This window comes from Marmota flaviventris, chromosome 2 (genome assembly GCF_047511675.1).
Source record: "Marmota flaviventris isolate mMarFla1 chromosome 2, mMarFla1.hap1, whole genome shotgun sequence".
Classification (NCBI taxonomy): Eukaryota; Metazoa; Chordata; class Mammalia; order Rodentia; family Sciuridae; genus Marmota; species Marmota flaviventris.
Window position 1 is genome coordinate 117029701 of NC_092499.1, and position 27434 is coordinate 117057134.

General features: G+C 37.6%; 1 protein-coding gene and 1 pseudogene across 1 annotated transcript in view; both read left to right on the forward strand.

The window, feature by feature from the left end:
- Thsd4 (thrombospondin type 1 domain containing 4) overlaps positions 1–27434 on the forward strand; it is a 223060-nt gene that overhangs the window by 129785 nt on the left and 65841 nt on the right. The window lies entirely within an intron of this gene.
- On the forward strand, positions 10236–15871 carry LOC114081670 (ferritin heavy chain pseudogene; annotated as a pseudogene).

Genomic DNA, 27434 nt, shown 5'->3' on the forward strand with positions numbered 1-27434 from the left:
TGGCATGAATGAGATCTGAGGGGTGTGTGAAATTCAGAGCCAGCAATGAGCCCGTGGGAGGCAGCATATGCTATAGGACACAGCATCCTTCATTAAACTCAGTGTTCATTGGGGAAGTGAGTTCATGAACACATGGACATAGACACCTTGTCTCCCAGAAACCTTCTACAGAGGTTTCCAGGGCCAGCCAGCATGGGAGAGGAATGGGGGACATCTGAGGGATTCTGCTATAAAGGTATATGCATATGGGACCCAGGTGAAAGGTGAGAGGGGAAAAGTAGGATGATTAGAAACACCATAGAAGAAAAATCTATAGAATCCTGAGTCCAAAATGCACCACGTAAATGTGAGAAGAAAGAGAGAAAAATCTTGGTAGCGCTGATTGAGGATTTTTAAATTATGGTGTTTCAAAACCTGCCCTGAGTTTGCAAAACCTGCGCTGGTATTTGCAGAGAAAATATTACTGGTTATTTGTACAACATCACATCTTTCCCATTATAAAACAAAAGCCCATTTTGTGCAGCAGGATGTAGGATCTCATCTTTGCAGTTTTTTTTTCAAGCTGGATACCTAGTATTTTTTTCTAGATGGAAAGTAGACAGGGGTGGGGATGCTCATTTTTATTGTTTTTATGGCAGTGAAAATTTGGTAGATGGTATATGGCACAGATCCCCCCACTTAAGTACATAAAGGAGACACAAAAGGCAGCTCTGTCACTAAAGGAGACTCAAGGATCTGCAGCCTCCACAGCTCAGCCCTGCTTATACCCCCAGGGTCCTTCCAGATGCTTCCAGGAACACAGGGTTCTATGGCACACTCTTTGAGAACCATTTGATGCTTGCCACTTCCTGGTGCCTATTATAATACATGGTGGAGCCACTAGAGATAAATAAACACAATTTCCTTCCCTCAAAGGACTCAGAGTCTGGAGGGAAGGCATAAGGCTAGGCAGTCTTCTGAAATGCAATCAGGTACATGCTGAGATGGAATCAAAGGGGTGAAATAAACTCTGCCTGGAGGGAGTGGAGAGGAGAGAAAGGGGGTGGAAGGAAGCCCTCAAAAAGTTTACCTCTGCACTAGATTGTGAAGGATAAATAAAGTTCCCCAGGTGAGAACAGAGAAAGACCTTTGAGGACCAAAAGAACAAACTGGCAAGTACATTAACATGAAATGGGCACAGGATGTTCCAAAAGTGTTATGGAGCCAGTGTCTGGAACTTCTAGGACACAGAATAACCACGAAGGGAGTGGAAGATGAGATGGGGAAGGTCACAGGATTGACCCATGGGTACAGCCTGGTCAGCCTCATAGGATTCAAGATGGCATTTGGACCTACAGACTCTTGCAAGACTCTTACCTAATACCCAGGAGCAGGAAATGTTTTATTAAATAATAAAACTAATTATTTAGGGATTTTTCATAGCTAAGAATGTGTGTACCTTAAATCTTGTATCTTCAAATCTAGTGTTTTTCTCCGACTTTTAAAGCAAGGTTTCTGCAAATATTTTAATATTTAATATTTGTGATCTGAAACCACAAAACTAGAGGAAAACATAGTAGGGAAAGCTTCTCAACATTGGCCTTGGCAATGAGTTTTTGCATATGGTGCCAAAAACACAGGTAACAAAAGCAAAAATAGATCAATGGAATTACATGAAACTCAAAAAATTCTACACAGCAAAGGATATAATCAACAAAATAAATGTGCTATGGAATGGAATAAAATGTTTATAAACCATACATCTGATAAAGAATAAATATCCAAGACATATAAGGAACTCGTACAACTCGATAGCAATAAATAAATAAATGAATAAATTATCAAAGGACCTGAGTAGTCACATAGAGGGCTAATAGATATATGAAAAGATCTGAACATTACTAATCATCAGGAAAATGCAAATCAAAACCATAGGAAATATCACCTCACATCTGCTAGTTATGAAAGATGACTAAGTTCCAGAGATCTTTAGAGCCACATAGGGCTTACATTTAACAACATTGTATTGTATACCTAAATTTTGCTGAGGATGAATCTTAATTGTGTTCTTATCAAAAATAATAATAACTGGAGATTATCATGCTAAGTGAAATAAGCCAATCACAAAAAATCAAAGGTCAAATGTTCTCTCTGATATGCAGATACTAATGCACAATAAGGAGGGGGAGATAGATGTTCCTTTAATTAGACAAAGGGGAATGAAGGAAATAGAGGCGGGACAGGAATGGGAAAGACAGTAGAATTAATTAGACATAACTTTCCTATGTTCATATGTGAATACACGTCCAGTGTAACTCCACATCATGTATAACCGAAAGAATGGGAAGTTACACTCCATGTATGTATGTCAGAATACATTCTACTGTCATATATATCTAAAAAGAACAAATAATAATAATAATAACTAAAGGAATTGAGGGAAAACTTCAGAAGTAACGGATATGTTTGTGGCATAGATTGCAGTGATGCTTCTACTTATTTCCAAACTGATAGGTTTGTATAAATATAGTTTTTGTATGTCAATCATACTTAGGTAAAGTAGGTTTGGGCTTCTAGTCTTTAATGCCATTCCCTTTGTTCCTCTGTGTTGGACATTCCACGTTTTACTTGACAGGTAAGGGCCAGAATTTTGCCAAAGCCACCTTCAATTCCAAGTGCATGCCCAAAATCAGAATCTAAAGAGGCATGTGCATTCCCTTCTTCATTGCAGCATTAACCACAATAACCAAGACATGGAAGCAGCTAACATGTCTATCACTTCCATGCCTAAAAGTGCCAAACAGAGAAGGAATTGGTGGATAGATGGTTGGTCCAGCATTCTGTCATTTATGGAATTCATTTTCTGTATTAGTGACAGTCCCTGTTGTTTCACGGACAAGTCTATCAGGAAGCCTGTTGGAGGGGGCCAAGGGAAACATAGTTAATTTTAAAAATCCAAATAAGAATAAAAAGATGGCTAATATTAGGATACCTATTGCCACACTAATATATTCAAAGAAAATAACATTTTAATAGATGATAAAATGATGACTTGATAACATACACCAGTCAATCTGTATAAAACTTTTAATAAGCTAGGAGCAGAGATGAAATTCCTAAATTTGATAAGAAGCATCTACTGAAATTCAGTAATCATCATACTTAATGATGAAACAAGAGACAATCCTATTCCAGGGGAAAGATAGGGATACCTAATATTACTGTAAAGGTTAACCCCAGTGAGTGAAATAAGACAAGAAAAATAAATGAAGTATAAGCATTGTGGAAAATCAATAAAACTCCCCTTATTTACATATGGCTTACATTTTTACAAAAAAAAAATTATTAACAGCTTACAAAAACCTATCAGACCTAATCATAGGTTCATGACAGAACCCAGATCAAGGTAAACACTCAAAAATCAATAGTTTTCTATATATAAGCAATTACCTTATAGAACATTTAAGTTTAAAAAGATACTGGTCACTATAGCAACAAAAATCTTAAATATTTAGGAATAAATGGTGCAAGCGTACAAGAGCCATATGAAGAAAATGATGAAATTGTACTAGAGGATATGAAAGGAAACTTAAATAAATGAAAAATAGATCATATTTCTAAGACAATTCCATATGAAAGAGCCATGAATTTCCCCAAAATTAACTCAAAGTTCAATTTTTAAAAACACATCAACATTACAATGAAATTTTAATGAAAATTATTTGATTCTGAAGTTCAAATGAAAAAAGCAAATGTTTAAGAATAGCCAAATGTTATTGAATAAAGATGGCAGTAAGAATATGTCCAAATTTTATAAGCCCATAGCAATTAAAACAACATGGGACAGACACAGGCATCCCAAAGAAGTTGTAGTGAAAGAATCATTTAGAAAAAGACCCCTGCATGTGTAAGAATATAGTATATGATAAAAGATACATCATAAATAATTGAGGAAATGCTAGACAATTCAATAATTGGCACTAGGGTAATTTAGTTATCATTATGAAAAAATAAGGTTAAATCTCTGTTTATAATATATGCCAAGATAAAAACTATAATATAACAAAGGAAAATGAAATTGACAAAAATGCCCAAGGAAAATATTTTTAAATAATGTGGGGAGGGAAGACTTTCTAACAAGACCCTAAGCCTTTCTAACAAGATACCAAGCCTTTCTAACAAGCTCCCTTTCAACCTCTGTGAACATTTAAAAGATTTATAAATCTTGTTTAATAAAAATGAGAGACTTTTCTATGCCAAAGGATCTCATTAAAGACTGAGAAATATTTCTGAACATGCAACAACGAGGTAATGTCCAATATCCCTAATGTAATTTTAAAAGCTCCTACAATACAATTCTCTAAGAAAAGATAAACCAACCCTATGTAAAAGAGGCAAAGGATTTAAGCAAGTAATTCCCAGGGAGGATGCGCCCACAACCTAAAAATATATGAAAAGGTATTTAACCCCACTATAATCAGGATGATACAAATTGTTACAGTACATTACAAATGTTGCCTAGCAGATTACAGAAATTTAAGATATTGGTAAAAACACAGAGCATGAGAGAAGTGGGGGAAAGTTAGTAACTCTCATCAAGTCTTATTGAGAGTATAATCTACCTCAGTCTGCAAACCCTAATCAAGAAAAATAATCATTTGAGAGCACAAAGACCTGTACAAGATGTTATTGCACCTAGTTTTTATAAAATGAAAAAAATCAAATGTAATCTAACTAAACCAACAATAGGAAAGTGATTAAATGAAACCCTCTTTGCCATTAAAAATAATGGAATATCTCTATTTCTAAATGACATTATGGGATGAAGAACCCTGAAGTGATAGTGGGCTAAAAAATGTGTAGCAAAGTCCCATACTGCATTAACAATGCGCCATGTCAAAGGATATATAATCATACTTATGTCTACATCTTCATATGCACAAAAAGGTCCAGAAGGATCCTTAGTAATCATTTATTAGGGTTATGCTAGTGGAGTGAAGTGAGGTAGAGGATGAGGAGAACTTCCACTTCTTTTAGGACATTTAATTTTTTTTAATGATCATGATTATTTCTGTGAATATAAAAAAATTAAATTGTTCTGATGAAAAACATATGGAAAAGAAACCTGCCAGAGGTAACACTGCTGTACAGACTATAAATCAAATCTGGAAAGTGTCTTTGGCCCAGAAGCCCCCTGCCAGGCCTCCTCCCCATCTGAGTCTCCAGAACCCAGGGCTTGACTGTCTGCAGACTGCGCTGTGAGTCCCCACAGGCAGCAAAATGCCCCATCCCATGGCTCTCCCTGTCCTTCAGGATTCTTCCCAAGTGCAGAGCCTCATCCAGGGCCTCCCAAACACCACTGGACCCGCAGCCTGGACCAGGGAAAGGAGGGAGGAAATTGCCACCAAGTCTCTGGAGCTCATCATCAAATTTAAACTCTGAATTAACTGATTCATTTCATCATTTTGAATTTATTATTTTAATTAAATTGAATGTTTTAAAAGAATTTTTCACTTAAAGGGACCTTAGAGATCGTTTTTTTGTTCAATTTAACATTTTAAATATGAGGAACCAGAGGCCCAGGGAAGGACCATGAGTCAACTGTATTAGAGTTAAGACCCTAAATGTTGTGACTCAGTCTTGTTTCGTTTCTTGCTTTTTCTCAGAGCCAATTCCTGTCCCAACTATGCAGAATGTTATTTGAGAATGTTATTGTCACCCTGCTGCCTGCCCACCTCCAGAAGGGTGAATGTGGTCACGTCTATTCATGAGAATAAAAGCCATCAGCCAGATCTGCAGGAATTTCTTTGACCCAAGTTCTTCCAACCTTGAGGCCTTTGCGTGGGCTGTTCCCTCTCTGCAATGAGCTTCCCTGTACTTCACAAAGCTGCTCCTTCCCCACACTTGGCATCTCCTTGGAGGGACCTTTTCTGACCCTTGCATCTAAATTAGATTCCTTCTCCCATCATTTTCCCTTCAGAAACCTGTCTTCTGGGTGGGTGCCTCTGCCCCCTGCTGTACCCTTTGCACCCAGCACAGCACATGGTACATCACAGAGTTTGCTGAGCAAATGAATGAGTACATCTGACACCTACTCTTGAAAGCTTTCTGGCCCCTGCTCTTCTATGATTGTTTCTTCCTGTAGCACATGAAATGTATATTGTCATTTTTTTTAACTATATGGCAAGCAAAAAATTTTAAGTTTTATTATTCTTAATTTGTTTTGGAGATTGAGCACATTCCCATTAGCTGTGGCATTTTCTCAGCTGTTCCTTGGCATTTTAATGTTTCACTCAGTCATTCTTGGGTGGTGGCCTGAGTCAGCAGGGGGAGAACCTGTGTGTGGTGATAAGCCTTTTGACACAGCAGAGAGGGGACAGATTTCATGAGGTCTCAAAGGGCACCAAGAACAGGGCCCCAGGCAGGGCCTCAGTGCACACTGACAGATAGCTAAAGCCAGACCATACCTTGGGCCTCTTACTGGTCATTCCACAGAAGACAGCTCCCCTAGGCCAGCAGTGCAGGCACAGGGAACAAGAGAAGCTGGTCCTCAGCCATGTGTGTGTCTGGAGCAAGGACAGGAGCTCAGTCTAGCCATCGGGCTCCCCTGTGGGCCACTCTACTGTGGTCTAGGGGTGGATAGAAAAGGTTCTGATTCCTAGGGAGCCTCCTCAATTTCTTCCTTGTCGGGACTGTATTCTGCCCCCTCTCTGGGAGAGGCATGAATCTTGGCAAATTTTCCTCAATACAGTTTTTAACAGAACTCAAAGCGGATTTGCCCTAAGAAGCCAGTTTTCTTAGCCTCATCACCTAAGGGAAATACTCAACATGACAAGATAAAGATAGCAAGTTTATAATAAATTATATTATATTATTATTATATCATTATTATATTATTGTATATTATATAATGTATAATATATTATATATTATTATATTATATTATAATGCATTTATCCAGCAACCATTGTGAACCAGGCACTTAGGTCTGGACATGCAAAGGCCCGTTAGACACAATCCCTAGCTACAGTGACACATGATGGAACAGGGAAGGATGATAGAGTGAAAGTAGCCCACAGCCAGGTTTGATCCAGATGTGACACCTGCTGACTGTCGCTTTCTGAGTGATCAGTAGAAGTGATGCAACTATGTCATGGTTGCCTGTGGTATACATAGATTTAAGAAAGAAGATGGAGATGTGGGCTCTTCCCTCCAAGAGTTTAGAGTGGTCAGTTTATTTAATAAGAGAGATAAGAAGTAAACAATCATAGATTCCCTTAAAAGAACTATATAAAATGTTACAGGAAACCAGAGCAAGAAGACCTTCCTTCTAGTTAGTTGGTTGGGCTTCAGAGGGGCTCAGAGTGTGCTTTGAAAGGAGAAGGCAACTGCTTGAATCTTCAAGGACTGATAGGGTTTGGATGTGCAGAAAGAAATTGCATCCAGAGAGTCACAAAGCTTGAGAGAGGGTCTGTCAAAAGCTTTGTTTTACATGTGGAAACTGAGGTCCATGCTGGTAAGTGAAAAGTCTTCAAACAGAGCCTTTACCTAAATGCATCATCTCTCCAAGCAGCACCTTCCTTACAAGGGGCAAGCCCTCCAGACAGAAAGTAGTGTGGGCACAGGCCAGGGGCATCCACATCCTGACCACATGTGGCAGGATGAGGACGACAGGAGTTCATAATTGTTTCAATGCCAGGAATAAAGGAAGAATCAGGGAAAACCAGAGGTTTCTAGTGGATGAGCAGAAGGACACCTGAGCCAGTGAATGGAGGAAGCAGGCTAAGAGGGAAAAGGTTGTGTTGGATTTGGAAGATGTTGAAGTGGAGGCGTTTATGAAATGTGTCAGGGAAAGTTCTAGTAGGCATGGGAAACTTGGTGCTGGAGCTCAGAAAGGAGGTCAGAACCAAAGATATAAATTAAGAGTTGGCTCTTCAAAGTGAATAGTAGGTATTTTCCAAGGGATAAATAGAAACTGATGAGAAACCATAACTGCTCTGGAGGCACAGTGGTGAGCAGAACTGCCTTTCAAGGACTGTGGCAACAAGTCTGTTTGGAGAGGAAGAGAGGCGGGTCAGAGAGGCAGGCAGAGCCCCGAGGATGCAGTGTCCTGGAGGTGAGGGGCAAGAGAGATTCAGGGAGGAGCAGCCTGTGTCCTAGCACAAATGGTTCACATGCCACAAACATGACCCCTGAGGAACGAGGCAGCTGGATCCAGGAACATGACTCATGAGCTTTGCAGGTGTGAGGCCGCCAGAGTAAATGTTATCTAGGAAGTTTGACAGTGAAGAGGAGGAGGGAGATTAAGGGGTGCCAGGACTGAGGCAAGATGTGGTTTTTCCTTTCTTTTTTTTAAACATGTTTCTTGGGGGATGGAGAGGAAGATTAGAGACAGAAAAAAGGGATGCCTGATGGAAGGTGATCCTGAGAGAGGCAAGAGGAATGAGGGCAAGGACGCAGCCTGTCCACAAGTGGAATTAAAGTCCTGAACTGAGATGGGAGGGACAGCCTCGAGAGCCCTGCAGGGGCAACCCCTGAACCCCCAAGGATCAGGTCATGCAGCAGGAAGAAAATCAAAGCTGGAAGCTCGGGACCTAAAGTTAAGGGTCAAAGAGGCCTTAAGGAGGGACAGCTGAAAAACACTTGTGATGTCCAGAGGCCCAAACAGGCTGGTCAGCCCAGAAGATGGGGCTGAAGACCAACTAGGATAATGTTTGCCTTTAAAGACAGATTAGAATGATAACGCTAAAGTCCATTAAGCCACATATCAAACGCATGATTTCTCTGATTGCACTGGATTTCAACCTCCAGCTATTTTAATTAAACCAACATGTAAATATGAGAGATATCAAAAGAACAAGGACATTATTAATTTGGGAATCAAGGCAACTAACCACTTTATTCTTTTAAATCATTTCCTCATTTAGCTCCAATCTCAGTAACAAACATTCCTGCATATCCATGATAACGTTCCGGATTTCAAACCACAGTTTTGTTTTTCATCTGTCAGAGACTATTTCTTATCTCTTTGTCCCTTTGAAACAAGCAGTTATCAGATCAACATTTAGCTCACTGGCCTTGGGTTGAATAGGTAATTTCCACCCTGAATCATAGGCTTTTAAGAATTCAAGCCAAAATTCCAGGCTGGCTTTAAGCAATAAATATTGTAATTAACTTCTAACCAAGCAAGCTAACATTTTGCTTGGAGAAAAGCATCATTTTCCCAAACAAATGCCTTTCAAATAAAAACAATTTCATGCCCTCTTTTTCCAGCACAATACTTTTCAGTGCTTGGGAATAACCAGTGTGTTGTGCAAGATATATTCTTGGAGCTCTTAAAATCCAGTTTTCTCTGGATTTCTGTTCTGCCATAGCAGCCGCCCTATGTTTTAGAAATATATTGCTTCTAACAGAGTTATCAAGTTCCATTCTATCAGAACTGTTAACAGAGTTTTGTAGAAGGACTCCTTGAGCCTGGTGAGATGAGACTTTTGCCCTGCCCAACACACTACACATATGAAAACAGAACCCAGGGCCAGGTCAGCTTGGGATGGCCATCTATGATTGAATGGCACCAGTGGCATGCCAAGGCAGAGGAGGAGGGATAGATCAAGGTCTCCAACCCAACAGTAGGGATATTTTATCACAGTGATAAATAAAAAGCACCAACTTCTAGACAGTTTTATGATTGTTAAAATCCCCACAGGTAATGCACCTCCTTAATGCTCCTGGAACACACCAGGCCTACTTCCCCTACCAGTGATGTCACTCTTTAAGAGAATGACAGTCCAATCAGTGAAATAAGGGAAATTAAGATCTGTTATGGGGTCAGCCATGGGAGTTTTCAATGAGGGAGTCCTGAGAATATTCTAAATGTGCAACCAGAAAACCAAAGTTCAGGGACAGAGCTAAGCTAGAACTGAAGGGGTCTATAGTTAAAGTGTCATCTTCTAGAGGAGTTTTTTTTTTTTTTAAGTCTTATGGCAAAGGCAAGTCAGGGACTAAAAGGAAAATAAGGCATGGATATGCAGGAAGGGTCCATCCTGAGATGGACTGAGAAATTTTGCTGAACAGGTTGCCACTCTGACCTGGTTTTTGTTTGTTTTGAGTTTATCCATGAACTTGTGGCCTTTCTCCAAGGAGGTTTTGAAGTTACAACACATTTCTATCAGCATCCAGAATGAAGAGCGTATAATGTTGCCCTGAAACCTGGCCCGTTTTCTCAGCACTGTGGCAGAGACCCCTGTCCTGCGGTTATGGTGCTGCACACAACTGTGCATACAGCTTGGGTGGCCCTGGAGAACTGCCATGTAAAACAGCAGCACGAATCGGAGGTTTGTGTTCTGTGAGGCCCTGTCCTGGCCCACCATGGACTGCACAGTTTTGTGGGACACAGTGAGGCCCAGTATAAGGATCACTAAATATGGAAGTGAGAGCTTTGGATTACTTTGCCTTAAAACTAACTCTCTCACCTCACCTGAAAACCAGGATTGGAATAAGAGCAGTTAAGGGGAGAAGTAATTGAAATAAGGTGTGTGAATTTACTTTGTGAGCTGTAAAATGCTACAGTAATGTAAAGGTGAATTGTCTACGGGATTTTCTGATTTGGTGTTCTGGGTGTTGTTAGCCCTCAGCCACTAATTGGTATCCAAATGCAGTAGCACCATAGAAAGTCACAGCAATGAAATGATTGATCCATCCTGGTGCACTGTAGGCTGTGGCAGTCCCCACTGGTCCACAGAAAGAAATCGAGTCAGACAATGTCGAGTCAGACAATGTCGTACGAGGAGGCCTCCAGAAAGCACCAGGATTTAGCAGGAAGACTCTGGGAGGAAAGTGAAACTGTCTTTGGGTGCTTTAAAGGTTCTTAGGTGGAAGGTAGATCTGACTTTATATCTGAGCCTTCCAGAAGGGGAGTAAAAGTGCCAGGTGGCATTTAAAAAGCACAGATCTCAGCTCATCTAAAGCAATGGGTTCTAAATTTTGCTACAAGTCAGAATCACCTGGTAAGATTTTAAATTTCCCATTGTCCAGTCTGTACCCAAAACCAATTAAACCAGAATCTCTGGGGGTGGGGCCCAGGCATCAGTACACTTTTTGAAAAAAACTCATCAGATGATTTCCATGGACAGGTTTGAGAAGCAGTGATCTACAGAAGGACTAATGGCATCGAAGCTAAGCAAAGGGTGGGACGAGCTACTGGGGATTTGGGGAATTCCCTGCCACTGAAGCTTCTTAGATCCAGGCTGAATGTCACTCAGTGGTGATTAATTCATACCTTCAAAGGATTGTTAGACCAAAGTAGTTGAACTTCAAGTTCCTTCTCATCCAGGGGTGGGAGCACCAAGTCAATGCTCTGAAGTGGAGGCTTCCAAATTTCTTTAATACCAAGGAACTATTTGTTCAAATAAAATATTTAAAACAATATTGGCCCCCATCCTGCTCCATTCCACCCTCTTCTCCATGATGACCTGTGAGAATACCTCATAGAAATCTGGAAACTTAATGAAAATCTCTTAAACTCCAAGGAACACAGTTTTTAAAACAACCAAGGAAGGGAAATAGAATTTCCACAGAAACGAATTCCACACTCAGCCATCTGTAGTTAGAATCTTGATTATTTTGATGAACAGAAGTAGCAAATCTGAAATGGAAGAAAGCCAAGATAAATGACCATGGAACCAAGCTATTTGTTAGTTGGGAACATGAATAGCATCAGCCAGTTTGTGGTTGACCCAGTGCCTTAGAAATGAGTCAGGTCCATTTCTGCTTATTACATTGGTGCCACATGTAGATGTAAAAGCCACCTTGTCTGGTTCACTTTGCTATTACAGGAAGAATGCTGTAATATACTATTTGCTGGACGTTCCCAAGATTTGTGTTCCAAGCTCCACCTGGATTGAGCTCTTTCCTTACGCCCTGCAGTGTGCAGAGCAGGTCTTGAACCCAGGTGATCTCATTGCCAATGTCTTTTTGCCAGTATTATGGGAACTTCTGTGCTGCCCAGTCTCTAGTTTCTGTACCAAAACCATAACTTACATCTGATTAACAAAAGGCAGCCTAGTATTGGAGGAAGAAATAGGAAATAAAGAGATGTAGGGTTCTGGGTTCTGCTCTTAGCTGGATATATGTGTGCAGACAAGTCATCTGTTTAGGTTTTCCCCCTCAAAAATGGAATTCTTCATCCTTTTATCTATTACAAGATTATTATGAGATTAAAAAACAGCTAAAGTCATATCCTCTTAAATTTTATCAAATGTGCATGATTATCAAAAGCAAAAACTGTAATATTAGAAGGACTTCAATGTATGCCATATAAATATGGCAAACATAACATAAGTAGGGGGAGGTAGAAGAACCTACATATTTGAAAATTTTTTGGTTTGGTTTTGGTTTCAGATTTTTTAGTAGACTTTTTTTTTCTTTTTTTAAAGCAGTTTTATGTACATAGCAAAATTGAGCAGAAGGAGCAGAGATTTCCCATATAATTCCTTTCCTTCACATATGCATAGCTTCCCCCTCTGTTGTTTATAAGGCTTCTCTATTCTGCTGGAAATGGTAAATATTAACTCTAAGTAGACTGTGATAAATTATCTAGTATAATCCTCAGACAACAATTTAAAAATAGTACAGATTTATGACCAACCCAATAGATAAAATTATATGGAATACTAAAAACTCATTCAAATTCAAATGAAGAAAGGAAAAGGGAGAACAGAGGAACAAAATACAAAGAAGGCAAGAATAACACTTATAAAGTGGTAGACTTATATCTAATCAGTATTTACTGTATATGTAGATGATCTAAATAATCAAATAAAGATAGACATTGTGGGGCTGAGGTTGTGGCTCAGTGGTAGAGCGCTCATCTAGCACATGTGAAGCACTGGGTTCGATCCTCAGCACCACATAAAAATAAATAAATAAATGTCCAACTACAACTAAAATATGTATATATTTTTTTAAAAGATAGATATTGTCAGACTGAATTGAAAAAGAAAGGTCCAACAACATGCTGTCTATAAGAAATCCACTCTAAATATAATAATCTGGGAATGGAACTACCATTTTGACCCAGCTATCCTCTCCTCAGTCTATACCCAAAAGACTTAAAAACAGCATATTACAGGGACACAGCCACATCAATGTTTATAGCAGCACAATTCATAATAGCTAAACTGTGGAGCCAACCTAGATGCCCTTCAGTGGATAAATGGATAAAAAAAATGTGGCATATATACACAATAGATTTTACTCAGCAATAAAAGAGAATAAAATCATGGCATTTGCAGGTAAGTGGATGGCGTTGGAGAAAACAATGCTAAGTGAAGTTAGCTGGTCCCAAAAAAACAAATGCAGAATGTTTTCTCTGATATAAGGAGGCTGACTCATGGTGGGCTAGGGAGGGGGAGCATGGGAGATTAGTTGAATTCTAGATAGGGGTGGGAGAGAAAGGGAGGGAGCAGGGGATTAGCAAAGATGGTGGAATGTGATAGACATCATCATCCAAAGTACATGTATGAAGACACGAATTGGTGTCAACATACTTTACATACAACCAGAGATATGAAAATTGTGCTGTATAAATGTAATAAGAATTGTAATGCATTCTGCTGTCATTTATTTTAAAAAAAATCAATAAAAAATAAAAATAGAAAAAGTTAAGGGGGGAATGATATTTTGTGAAAATACTAATCCCAAAAAGCAGAGTGGTTATTTTAACCTTACACAAGGTGACTTCAAAACAAGAGGAAATTATCAGATATAAAGAGGGAAATAACACAATAAGATAAAGGAGAATTAACCAAGAAAACAAACAGACATTAAGTGCATATGCACCTACAGGACAAAGCTTCAAAATACATGAAGCAAAATCTGATAGCACTGAAAGGAGAAATAAATAAACCACAATTATATTGGAGACTTTAGTATTTGTCTCAAGATAATTGATAGAATAAGTAGACAAAATTAACCTGATATAACAGTCTAGCCAACAGCAGCAGAAACTACATTCTTAAGTACACATGGAACACTCATGAAGATAAATTATATTCTGGGCCATAAAATAGACTTTAATAAATTTTATATAATTATAATCATGTAAATAGGGGACTTTTCGATCATAATGAAATGTAACTGCAAATTGGTAGCCAAAGGAGACCTAAAGTTCCCCAATATTTGAAGTTAAATAGCACAAGGAAACAAAACAACCAACTTCTAAATAACCAATGCATTAAAGAGGAAGTCTCAGATAAACTTGAGAAAATATTTTGAACTGAATAAAAGTAACAACATGTCAAAATGTAAAATACAGCTAAAGCAGTACCTAGAGGAAATTTATATGGTTTCAGATTTTTTTAATAGAATTTTATTTTTTACAGCAGTTTTAAGTTCACAGCAAAATTGAGTGGAAGGGGCAGAAATTTCCCATTTAATTCTTTTCCTTCACACATGTATGGCTTCCCCCATTGTTGTTTTTCCATATTGATAAAGAAGAATGTTCTGAAGTCAAAAATTTGATGTTTAAACATGAGAAACTGGGAAAAGCAAATCAATCTCAAAGCAAGTGGAAGAGAGGGAAAAATAAAGAAAAGAGCAAAAATCAGTGACATTGGAAACAAGAAAAACAATAAAGAAAATTAACAAACAAAAAAGCTGGTTCTTTGAAAATATTAATGAAATTGATAAACTCCCAACTAACATTATATTTTATGATCAAACACCGAAAGCTTAGCCCCCTGAGATCGGAAAGAAAACAAGAATTTATGTTCTCATCACTTCTATTCAACATTATACTGGAGGCTCCATTCAGGGCACTTAGGCAAGAAAAATAAATAAAAGACATCCAGATTGAAAAGGAAAAAAATAAAACTCCCTCTATGTGTAGGTGACATGAAGTTATATGTAGAAAATTTACAAGAAATACACAAACTCACAAAAAAAAAACACTATTAGAATTAGTAAACGACTTTAGCAAGAATGAAAGATGCAAGTTCAATATACAAAAATCAATTGTATTTCTATCCACTGAGGTCAAATAATCAGAATATGAAAATAAGAAAAAAAAATCCCTCTTATGGAGGCAATGGGAAGAATAAAATACTTAGGAATAAGTTTCACAAAAGAAGTGTGATACATGGACAATAAAAATTCTGAAACATTTTTAAGGGAATTAAACACCTAAAAATGGAAAAACAGACGTTCTTTGCCCAGAGTCGCTGCGGTTTCCTGCTTCGACAATGCTTGGACCCCACCTGGCTGGCGCTCAGAGCCCCAGCCCTCAGCCACCCTGCACAGCGCCCTCGGACGCCCCAAGGCCATCGCGCCTCTCCTCAGCCGCCCCTCGACGACCATGTCCCCCTCACAGGTGCATCAGAACTACCACCAGGACTCAGAGGCCCCATCAACCGCCAGATCAACCTGGAGCTCCAGCCTCCCGTGTCTACCTGTCCGTGTCTTACTACCTTGACCGTGATGATGTGGCTTTGAAGAACTTTGCCAAAGATTTTCTTCACCAATCTCATGAGGAGAGGGAACATGCCGAGAAACTGATGAAGCTGCAGAAACAACCAGGTGGACGAATCTTCCTTCAGGATATCAAGAAACCAGACCGCGATGACTGGGAGGGTGGGCTGGACGCCATGGAATGTGCTTTGCACTTGGAGAAAAGTGTGAACCAGTCACTTCTGGAACTGCACCACTGGCCACTGACAAAAATGACCCCCACTTGTGTGACTTCATTGAGACTCATTACCTGAATGAGCAGGAGAAATCCACCAAAGAATTGGGTGACTGTGTAACCAACTTGGGCAAGCTGGGAACCCCAGAATCTAGCAAGGCAGAGTGTCTCTTTGACAAGCACACCCTGGGAGACAGTGATGAAGAGAGCTAAACCTTAGGCTGACTTTCCCATAACTGTGGAAGTGACTTCCCTGGTCACCAAGGTGGTGCATGCATGTTGGGTTACCTTCACCTTTTCTATAAGTTATAACAAAACATCCACTTAAGCTCTTTAATTTGTACCATTCCTTCAAATAAAGAAATTTGGTACCCCCCCCCTCAAAAAATGGAAAAACATCCATGTTCATGGATTGAAAATTTTAATATCGTTAAGATGGCAGTACTACCCAAACAAATCTACATATTCAACACAATCCTTGTTAAAGCCCAGCTGTGTTCTTGCAAATTGACAAGCTACTACTAATATTCATGTGGAAATGCAACAAAAAAGCCAACAAAATCTTGCAAAAAAGAAGCAAAGATAAAGTACTTACAAATCTCAATTTCAAAACTACCACAAAGTTACAATAATCAAGACAGTGTAGTACCGGCCTAAGGAGTGACATATATGTCAATGGAATAGAATTGAGAGTCCTTACATTTATTGTCAATTGATTTTCAGCCAAGGTAACAAAATTTTTAAATAGGGAATGAATATTATTTTCCACAAATGATGCTGGGATAACTAGATAGCCACATGACAAGGAGTGAAGCTGAACTCATATGTCTTACCATTTACAAGAATCAACTCATAAAATGGATCAACGACATTCATGTAAGACTAAAACTATAGAACTTCAAAGAAAATAGAAGAGTAGATTCCTGGGCACAGTGGCATATGCCTCTAATCCCAGTGGTTCCAGAGGCTAAGGCAAGAGGACCACAAGTTCAAAGCCAACCTCAGCGACTTAGCAAGGCTGTAAGCAACCTAGTGAGCCTCTGTCTCAAAATAAAAAATAAAAGGGTTGGGGATGTTGCTCAGTGGTTAAGCACCCCTGGGTTCAATCATTAGTACCAAAAAAAATTTTTTTTAAAGCGTAGATAGTCATAATTTTGGATCAGTTCTTAGTGTCTTACATGTGACCCACCTAAAGCACAAACAACAAAAGAAAAAAATAATAAATGGGATTTCACCAAAATTAACAAGTTTCCTGTTTTAAAGGATACCAACCACAAAGTGAAAACACAGGCTGTGAATGGGAGAAAATATTTGCAAATCATTTATCTGATAAAGGACTTATACACAGAATATACAAAGAATTTTTATAACTCTACAATAAAAAGACAAATAGTGCAATTTAAAAGTGGGTGAAGAATTTAAATAGCTCTTCTTCCAAAGACCAAGAAAAAAAAATTCAGTAAACATTTAGATGCTCAAATCATTAGTCAATAGAAAATGCAAATCTAATCCAGTTAGATACCACTTCACTCTCACTAGCATGGCTAAAACAAAAGACAAATCCAAATTGGAGGACCCAATTTCTCCATTTTAGTTAAGTTAACTGAATGTGTTACATATGTCACTAAGGGAGTCTAAAAGCTGGGCTGAGGATGTGGCTCAGTGGTAGAGCACTTGCCTAGTACTTGGATAGGCCCTGGATTCAATCCCTAGCACTGCAAAGAAGAAAAGCTGACACTCTTGTTTACAGGAAATTTTTATTTATAGTCTGCCATGATTTATCATCTTTTTGTCAAATTTCATTGAGATTAATGAATTGATAGTATAGAAGTTATTTCCAGTAAAATTTGATCTCCATTAAATAACATTCTTTATTCTGACAATCGATGTAATAATACTCTTAAAAAGGAAAGTAGTAATTGTTTAAAAATCAGGTACCACTACTTAGTTTCAAGAAATTATTTCCAAGGGTTAGTCTGCCTGAATCTACTAAACATTTAAAAGGAAATTTGAGGAGAAGCGCTGATATCAAATGGTTTGAAAAATATCACAGTCAGCCAGGCACAGTGGTGTACATCTGTAATCCCTGAGACTCAGGAGACTGAGGCAGGAGGACCACAAGTTTGAGACCAGCCTCAGAAACTCAGTAAGACCCTGTTTCCAAACTAAAATTTAAAAGGACGTGGAGTATAACTCAGTAGTTAAGCACCCCAAGGTTCAATCCCTAGTACCAAAAAAGAAGGAAAAACATCATAGTGAAACTATCTTCATTGCCATCTAATATAGAGACAGCATGACCCTGGAAAGGACTATTAGAGTCTTGTACCCATTCTGAGCAATTCTCTATCATATATGACCTTTATTTAACTAGCCAATTCAACACGAGGAGAAAAACATCAGATTACAAATTTATTTTTGCACCAACTGAGGTATGGTCGAGTCTTTTATGTAAAATGAAAGCACAGCAGTTCCCCATATCCACAGTTTCACTTTTCACAATTTCAGTTTCCCCCAGTTAACTGCAATCTAAAAATATTCAATAGATTATAGAAATAAATAATTCATAAGTTTAAAAAGAAGTCAGACAATAACAGGTGTTGAAGAGGATGTGGAGAATTTTGAGCCATTACACTTGGAAGATAGGATTATAATTCAGCAGTTCTTCAAAAAGTTAAACATAACATTACCATATGTGTCAACAATCCCTTTCCTGGGCATATGCCCAAGAGGGATGAAAATATATCCACACAAAAACCTGCATACAGATATCCAGAGCAGCATTATTCATAATAGACCAAAAAGTGAAAACAAGCCAATTGTTAATTAGCTTATGAAAATTTGGCATAGCCATACAATGGAACAATATTTGGCCACAAAAAGAAATGAAATAATGATATATGCTGCAATGTGGATGAACTTCGAAAACATCATACTAAGTGAAAGAAGTAGTGACCAGGCCATGTATTGTAAGATTCCATTCATATGAAATATCCAGAATAGCCTAGTCTGTCGAGATGGAAAGTATGTTAGTAGTTCACCAGAAGCTAGAGAAGCAGAGAACAGGGAGTGATTCCTAAAGGATATTGGCTTCTTTTTGGAGTGATGGAAGTATTTTGAAATTAGATAGTAGCGATGATTATGCCACTCTATGAATAAAAACAAATGAGGGGCTGGGGTTGTGGCTCAGTGGTAGAACGCTTGTCTCTTAGGTGTGAGTCACTGGGTTCGAGTCTCAGCACCACATATAAATAAATGAATAAAATAAAGCTAAAAAAAATTTTAAAAATCAAGTGAACTGTGTATTTTTAGATAAAGGTGAATTTCATGGTATGTGGACTATATCTCAATAAATCTCTTATTAAAACAAAATTGATAAGCCTCTATCAGACTGACCAAGACTTTTTAAAAAGAGAGAAAAAACATAAAATACCAGTATTAGGAATGAAAAAAGATACTCCTACAGATTATACAAATATTAAAGTGAAAAAAATGGGAATAATGTGAAGAACTCTGCCCATAAAATGAATAACTTTGATGAAGTAAATTCCTTGAGCAACACAAACTATCAAAACTCACACAACAAAAAACAAATAATGTGAATAGTCCCATATATCTTCAAAAAATTGAATTGGTAATTTAAAATCTTCCAACATAGAAGACATAAGGCTTCATTAATTCTATCACACACTTAAGAAAATACCAGTTCTCTGCAATCTTGTCCAGAAATCAGAAGAGGAAGGGATACTTTCCTATTCATGTTATGAGGCCTCATTACCCTGACACCAAAACCAGAAAAGGCATTATAAGAAAAGAGAACTGCTAACCACTAACTGTTGTGAGCATAATTATAAAAATTCTAAACAAAATATTATCAAATAGAATCCATAAATATATAAAAAAGGAAATATAACTCAATCAAGTGGGATTTATCCTATGAATGCAAGGCTGGTTCAACATTCAAAATTCAGTTACTAGAGAGGTACTTGGAAATGTTGGTCAATAAATTACAGTTGGATGAGGGAAATAAATTATATTGTTCTATTGCATAGTAGGATGACTATAGATAATATATTTCAAAATTTAGAAAAAATGATTTTGAGTACTTTTACTATAATAAAATGATAAATATTTGAGGAAACAAACATGTTTACCCTGATTTGAACATTATACATGTGTACATGTATTGAAACATCATATGATATCCCATAAAAATGTATAATTTTGTGCCCATTTTTAAAAATTTAATTACTGTATTTCACTGTAAAACAGATTAATGAAGAAAAGCCATACCTTTTTTTTTTTTTTTAATTTTTTATTGTTGGCTGTTCAAAACATTACATAGTTCTTGATATATCATATTTCACAATTTGATTCAAGTGGGTTATGAGCTCCCATTTTTACCCCATATACAGATTGCAGAATCACATCAGTTACACATCCATTGATTTACATATTGCCATACTAGTGTCTGTTGTATTCTGCTGTCTTTCCTATCCTCTACTATCCCCCCTCCCCTCCCCTCCCCTCCCCTCTTCTCTCTCTGCCCCCTCTACTGACATTCGTTTGTCCCCCTTGTATTATTTTTCCCCTTCCCCTCACTTCCTCTTGTATGTACTTTTGTATAACTCTGAGGGTCTCCTTCCATTTCCATGCATTTTCCCTTCTCTCCCCCTTTCCCTCCCACCTCTCATCCCTGTTTAATGTTAATCTTCTTCTCATGCTCTTCGACCCTACTCTGTTCTTAGTTACTCTCCTTATATCAAAGAAGACATTTGACATTTGTTTTTTAGGGATTGGCTAGCTTCACTTAGCATAATCTGCTCTAATGCCATCCATTTCCCTGTAAATTCTATGATTTTGTCATTTTTTAATGCAGAGTAATACTCCATTGTGTATAAATGCCACATTTTTTTTATCCATTCATCCATTGAAGGGCATCTAGGTTGGTTCCACAGTCTAGCTATTGTGAATTGTGCTGCTATGAACATCGATGTAGCAGTGTCCCTGTAGCATGCTCTTTTTAGGTCTTTAGGGAATAGACCGAGAAGGGGAATAGCTGGGTCAAATGGTGGCTCCATTCCCAGCTTTCCAAGAAATCTCCATACTGCTTTCCAAATTGGCTGCACCAATTTGCAGTCCCACCAGCAATGTACAAGTGTACCCTTTTCCCCACATCCTCGCCAGCACTTGTTGTTGTTTGACTTCATAATGGCTGCCAATCTAACTGGAGTGAGATGGTATCTTAGGGTGGTTTTGATTTGCATTTCTCTGACTGCTAGAGATGGTGAGCATTTTTTCATGTACTTGTTGATTGACTGTATGTCCTCCTCTGAGAAGTGTCTGTTCAGGTCCTTGGCCCATTTGTTGATTGGGTTGTTTGTTCTCTTATTGTCTAATTTTTTGAGCTCTTTGTATACTCTGGATATTAGGGCTCTATCTGAAGTGTGAGGAGTAAAGATTTGTTCCCAGGATGTAGGCTCTCTATTTACCTCTCTTATTGTATCTTTTGCTGAGAAAAAACTTTTTAGTTTGAGTAAGTCCCATTTGTTGATTCTAGTTATTAACTTTTGTGCTATGGGTGTCCTATTGAGGAATTTGGAGCCCGACCCCACCGACTGTAGATCGTAGCCAACTTTTTCTTCTATCAGACGGCGCGTCTCTGATTTGATATCAAGCTCCTTGATCCATTTTGAATTAACTTTTGTGCATGGCGAGAGAAAGGGATTCAGTTTCATTTTGTTGCATATGGATTTCCAGTTTTCCCAGCACCATTTGTTGAAGATGCTATCCTTCCTCCATTGCATGCTTTTAGACCCTTTATCAAATATAAGATAGTTGTAGTTTTGTGGATTGGTTTCTGTGTCCTCTATTCTGTACCATTGGTCCACCCGCCTGTTTTGGTACCAGTACCATGCTGTTTTTGTTACTATTGCTCTGTAATATAGTTTGAAGTCTGGTATCGCTATACCGCCTGATTCACACTTCCTGCTTAGCATTGTTTTTGCTATTCTGGGTCTTTTATTTTTCCATATGAATTTCATGATTGCTTTCTCTATTTCTACAAGAAATGCCGTTGGGATTTTGATTGGCATTGCATTAAACCTATAGAGAACTTTTGGTAATATCGCCATTTTGATGATGTTAGTTCTGCCTATCCATGAACAGGGTATATTTTTCCATCTTCTAAGATCTTCTTCTATTTTGAAAAGCCATACCTTTAAATAGTATAGAAAAGCAATTAAAAAATAAACAATCAAAAGCTGGGGATATAGTTCATTGGTGGTAGAGCACTTGCCTGGCATGAACAAGACTCTGAGTTTGATCCCCAATGCAGCAAAAAAAAAAAATATATATATATATATGTGTGTGTGTGTGTGTGTTAAAAAACAAAACAAAACACAGAATGCTCAGCAAATCAGAAATAGAAATGAACTTCCTTAACCTGTTGAAAAGGATCTACAAAAGAGTGGTGAAAGACGGAATATATGCCCCATAAGTCAGGAACAAGTCTCAACAGTCCTGTTCAATGTCATACTGGAAATCTCTCCCAAAAGCTTTAAGGACAGAAAAAAAAAAGGCAAATAGACAGAAAAGGAACACATAAAACATGACCATCTATGAAGAAATATTATGAAATCTCCAGAACTACTCCTAGAAGTAATTAAGGTTAGTATAATATCAGGATACAACATAAATAAATCTATTGTATTTCAGCATACAAGTAATGAACAATTGGAAGCCACTGGAAATCAAAAATGCTTTTAATGCCATGTATAATAGCACAAAAATTAAAGGTTTAGATACAAATATAACAAAATGTATCACACAATTTATATGCAGAAAACTCAAAACATATGAAAGACTTAAATTTATGTGGCTGTATGTTGTTCTTTTTTTTGTTCTCTTTTTGTTTTTTATTGGTTGTTCAAAACATTACATAGCTCTTGACATATCATATTTCATACTTTAGATTCAAGTGGGTTATGAACTCCCATTTTGACCCCGTATACAGATTGCAGAATCACATCGGTTACACATCCACATTTTTACATAATGCCATATTAGTAACTGTTGTATTCTGCTACCTTTCCTATCCTCTACTATCCCCTCTCCCCTCCCCTCCCATATTCTCTCTCTATCCCATCTGCTGTAATTTAATTCTCTCCCTTGCTTTTTTTTCCCCTTTCCCCTCACAATCTCTTATATGTAATTTTTTATAACAATGAGGGTCTCCTTCCATTTCCATGCAATTTCCCTGTTCTCTCCCTTTCCCTCCCACCTCATGTCTCTGTTCAATGTTAATCTTTTCCTCCTGCTCTTCCTCCCTGCTCTGTTCTTAGTTGCTCTCATTATATCAAAGAAGACATTTGGCATGTGTTCTTTAGGGACTGGCTAGCTTCACTTAGCATAATCTGCTCTAATGCCATCCATTTCCCTGCAAATTCCATGATTTTGTCATTTTTTAGTGCTGTGTAATACTCCATTGTGTATAAATGCCACATTATTTTTATCCATTCATCTATTGAAGGGCATCTGGGTTGGTTCCACAGTCTAGCTATTGTGAATTGTGCTGCTATGAACATCGATGTGGCAGTATCCCAGTAGTACGCTCTTTTAAGGTCTTCAGGGAATAGTCCAAGAAGGGCAATAGCTGGGTCAAATGGTGGTTCCATTCCCAGCTTTCCCAGGAATCTCCATACTGCTTTCCAAATTGGCTACACCAATCTGCAGTCCCACCAGCAATGTACAAGAGTAAACTTTTCCCCACATCCTCTCCAGCACTTGTTGTTATTTGACTTCATAATGGCTTCTAATCTTATTGGAATGCGATGGTATCTTAGGGTGGTTTTGATTTGCATTTCTCTGACTGCTAGAGATGGTGAGCATTTTTTTATGTACTTGTTGATTGATTGTATGTCCTCCTCTGAGAAGTGTCTGTTCAGGTCTTTGGCCCATTTGTTGATTGGGTTATTTGTTATCTTATTGTTTAATTTTTTGAGTTCTTTGTATACTCTGGATATAAGGGCTCTATCTGAAGTGTGAGGAGTAAAAATTTGTTCCCAGGATGTAGGCTCCCTATTTACCTCTCTTATTGTTTCTCTTGCTGAGAAAAAAACTTTTTAGTTTGAGTAAGTCCCTTTTGTTGATTCTAGTTATTAACTCTTGTGCTATGGGTGTCCTATTAAGGAATTTGGAGCCCTACCCCACAATATGTAGATTGGAGCCAACTTTTTTTTCTATCAGGCGCAGAGTCTCTGATTTGATATCAAGCTCTTTGATCCATTTTGAGTAAACTTTTGTGCATGGCGAGAGGAGGGGATTCAGTTTCATTTTGTTGCATATGGATTTCCAGTTTTCCCAGCACCATTTGTTGAAGATGCTATCCTTCCTCCATTGCATGCTTTTAGCCCCTTTATCAAATATAAGAAAGTTGTAGTTTTGTGGATTGGTCTCTGTGTCCTCTATTCTGTACCATTGGTCCACCCGCCTGTTTTGGTACCAGTACCATGCTGTTTTTGTTACTATTGCTCTGTAATATAGTTTGAAATCTGGTATTGCTATACCGCCTGATTCACAATTCCTGCTTAGAAATGCTTTTGCTATTCTGGGTCTTTTGTTTTTCCATATGAATTTCATGATTGCTTTTTCTATTTCTACAGGAATTGCCATTGGGATTTTGATTGGCATTGCATTAAACCTGTAGAGAACTTTGGGTAATATCGCCATTTTGATGATGTTAGTTCTTCCTATCCATGAACAGGGTATATTTTTCCATCCTCTAAGGTCTTCTTCTATTTCTCTCTTTAGGGTTCTGTAGTTTTCATTATATAAATCTTTCACCTTTTTTGTTAGGTTGATTCCCAACTATTTTATTTTTTTTTGAGGATATTGTGAATGGGGTGGTTGTCCTCATTTCCATTTCAGAAGACTTGTCACTGATATACAGGAATGCCTTTGATTTATGTGTGTTGATTTTATATCCTGCCACTTTGCTGAATTCATTTATTAGCTCTAGTAGTTTCTTTGTAGACCCTTTTGGGTCTGTTAGATATAGTATCATATCATGTGCAAATAGTAATAATTTAAGTTCTTCTTTTCCTATTTTTATGCATTTAATTTCTTTTGTCTGTCTAATTGCTCTGGCTAGTATTTCAAGGACTAAATTGAAACAAGTGGTGAGAGAGGGCATCCCTGTCTTGTTCCAGATTTTAGAGGGAATGCCTTCAGTTTTTCTCCATTCCGAATGATGCTAGCCTGAGGCTTAGCATATATAGCTTTTACAATGTTGAGGTAAGTTCCTGTTATCCCTAGTTTTTCTAGTGTTTTGAACATAAAGGGATGCTGTACTTTGTCGAATGGTTTTTCTGCATCTATCGAGATGATCATGTGGTTCTTATGGTTAAGTCTATTAATGTGGTGAATATCATTTATTGATTTCCGTATATTGAACCAGCCTTGCATCCCATGGATGAATCCTACTTGATCATGGTGCACAATTTTTTTGATATGCTTTTGTATTCGATTCGCCATTATTTTATTGAGGATTTTTGCATCTATGTTCATTAGAGATATTGGTCTGTAGTTTTCTTTCTTTGAAGTGTCTTTGTCTGGTTTCGGGATCAGGGTGATGTTGGCCTCATAGAATGAATTTGGAAGAGCTCCTTCTTTTTCTATTTCTTGAAATAACTTGAAAAGTATTGGTATTAATTCTTCTTTGAAGGTTTTGTAAAACTCTGCTGTATATCTATCCGGTCCAGGGCTTTTCTTGGTTGGTAGTCTTTTGATGGCTTCTTCTATTTCCTCCTTTGTTATTGGTCTGTTTAAATTGTGTGTATCTTCCTGAGTCAAACTGGGCAAATCATATGACTTAAGAAATTTATCGATATCTTCACTATCTTCTATTTTATTGGAATATAGGGTTTCAAAATAATTTCTAATTATCTTCTGTATTTCTGTAGTGTCCGTTGTGATATTGCCTTTTTCATCCCGTATGTTAGTAATTTGAGCTCTCTCTCTTCTTCTCTTCGTTAGCATGGCTAAGGGTCTGTCGATCTTATTTATTTTTTCAAAGAATCAACTTTTAGTTTTATCGATTTTTTCAATGGTTTTTTTTTTTCAATTTCATTGATTTCCGCTCTGATTTTAATCATTTCTTGCCTTCTACTACATTTGCTGTAGTAAATTGTTTTGCTCTTCCTTTTCTAGGGTTTTGAGATGAAGTGTGAGCTCATTTATTTGTTGTTTTTTCTTTTTTTTTCTTTTTTTTTGAGGAATGAACTCCAGGAAATGAATTTCCCTCTTAAAACTGCTTTCATTGTGTCCCATAGATTCCAATATGTTGTGTCTGTATTTTCATTTATCTCCAAGAATTTTTTGATTTCCTCCTTTATGTCTTCTGTAACCCATTGATCATTTAGTAACATATTGTTCATTTTCCAGGTAATGCAGGATTTTTCCTTCCTTCTTTTATCATTGATTTCCAGTTTCTTTCCATTATGATCAGATAAGATGCATGGTATTATCTCCACACCTTTATATTTACTAAGAATTGCCCTATGGCATAATATATGGTCTATCTTTGAAAAGGATCCATGTGCTGCTGAGAAGAACGTGTATGCACTTGATCATGGTTGATATATTCTATATATGTCAGCTAAGTCTAGGTTATTGATTGTGTTATTGAGTTCTATAGTTTCTTTATTCAGCTTTTGTCTGGAGGATCTGTCCAATGGAGAGAGCGGTGTGTTGAAGTCACCCATAATTATTGTGTTGTGGTCTATTTGACTCTTGAACTTGAGGAGAGTTTGTTTTATGAACGTTGCAGCACCATTGTTTGGTGCATACATATTGATAATTGTTATGACTTATTGGTGGATGGTTCCTTTTAACAGTATATAGTGTCCTTCTTTATCCCTTTTGATTAACTTAGGTTTGAAGTTGATTTTATTTGATATGAGTATGGCCACTCCTGCTTGCTTCCGAGAACTATGTGAGTGGTATGATCTTTCCCAACCTTTCACCTTCAGCCTGTGTATGTCTTTTCCTATCATATGAGTCTCCTGAAGGCAGTATATTGTTGGATTTGTTTTTTTAATCCAGGTTACTAGCCTATGTCTCTTGATTGGTGAATTTAAGCCATTAACGTTTAAGGTTACTAGTGATATATGGTTTGTATTTCCCGTCATGCTTATTTATTTATTTATTTTAATATGGCTATTTTTTCCTTTTTGGTTATTTTTTTTTCCTTCCCTTTACTAAGTTACCTCCCACTCTTAGTTTTGGGTGCTGTTTTTCAATTCCTCTTCTTGTAGTATTTTGCTCAAAATGCCTTGCAGTGCTGGTTTTCTGGCTGCAAATTCTTTTAACTTTTGTTTATCGTGAAATATTTTAATTTCATTGTCAAATCTGAAGCTTAATTTTGCTGGATACAGTATTCTTGGTTGGAATCCATTATTTTTCAGCGTTTGAAATACGTTGGTCCAGGATCTTCTCGCTTTCAACGTCTGTGATGAAAAATCAGCCGTTAACCTAATTGGTTTACCCCTGAATATAATCTGCCTCCTTTCTCTCGTAGCTTTTAATATTCTCTCCTTGTTCTGTATGTTGGATATCTTCATAATTATGTGTCTTGGAGTTGGTCTATTACGGTTTTGAATGTTTGGGGTCCTATAGGCTTCCAGGATTTGGCAATCCATTCCATCTTTCCTATCTGGGAAGTTTTCTAGGATTATTTCATTCAATAGATTGCCCATTCCTTTGGTTTGAACCTCTATAC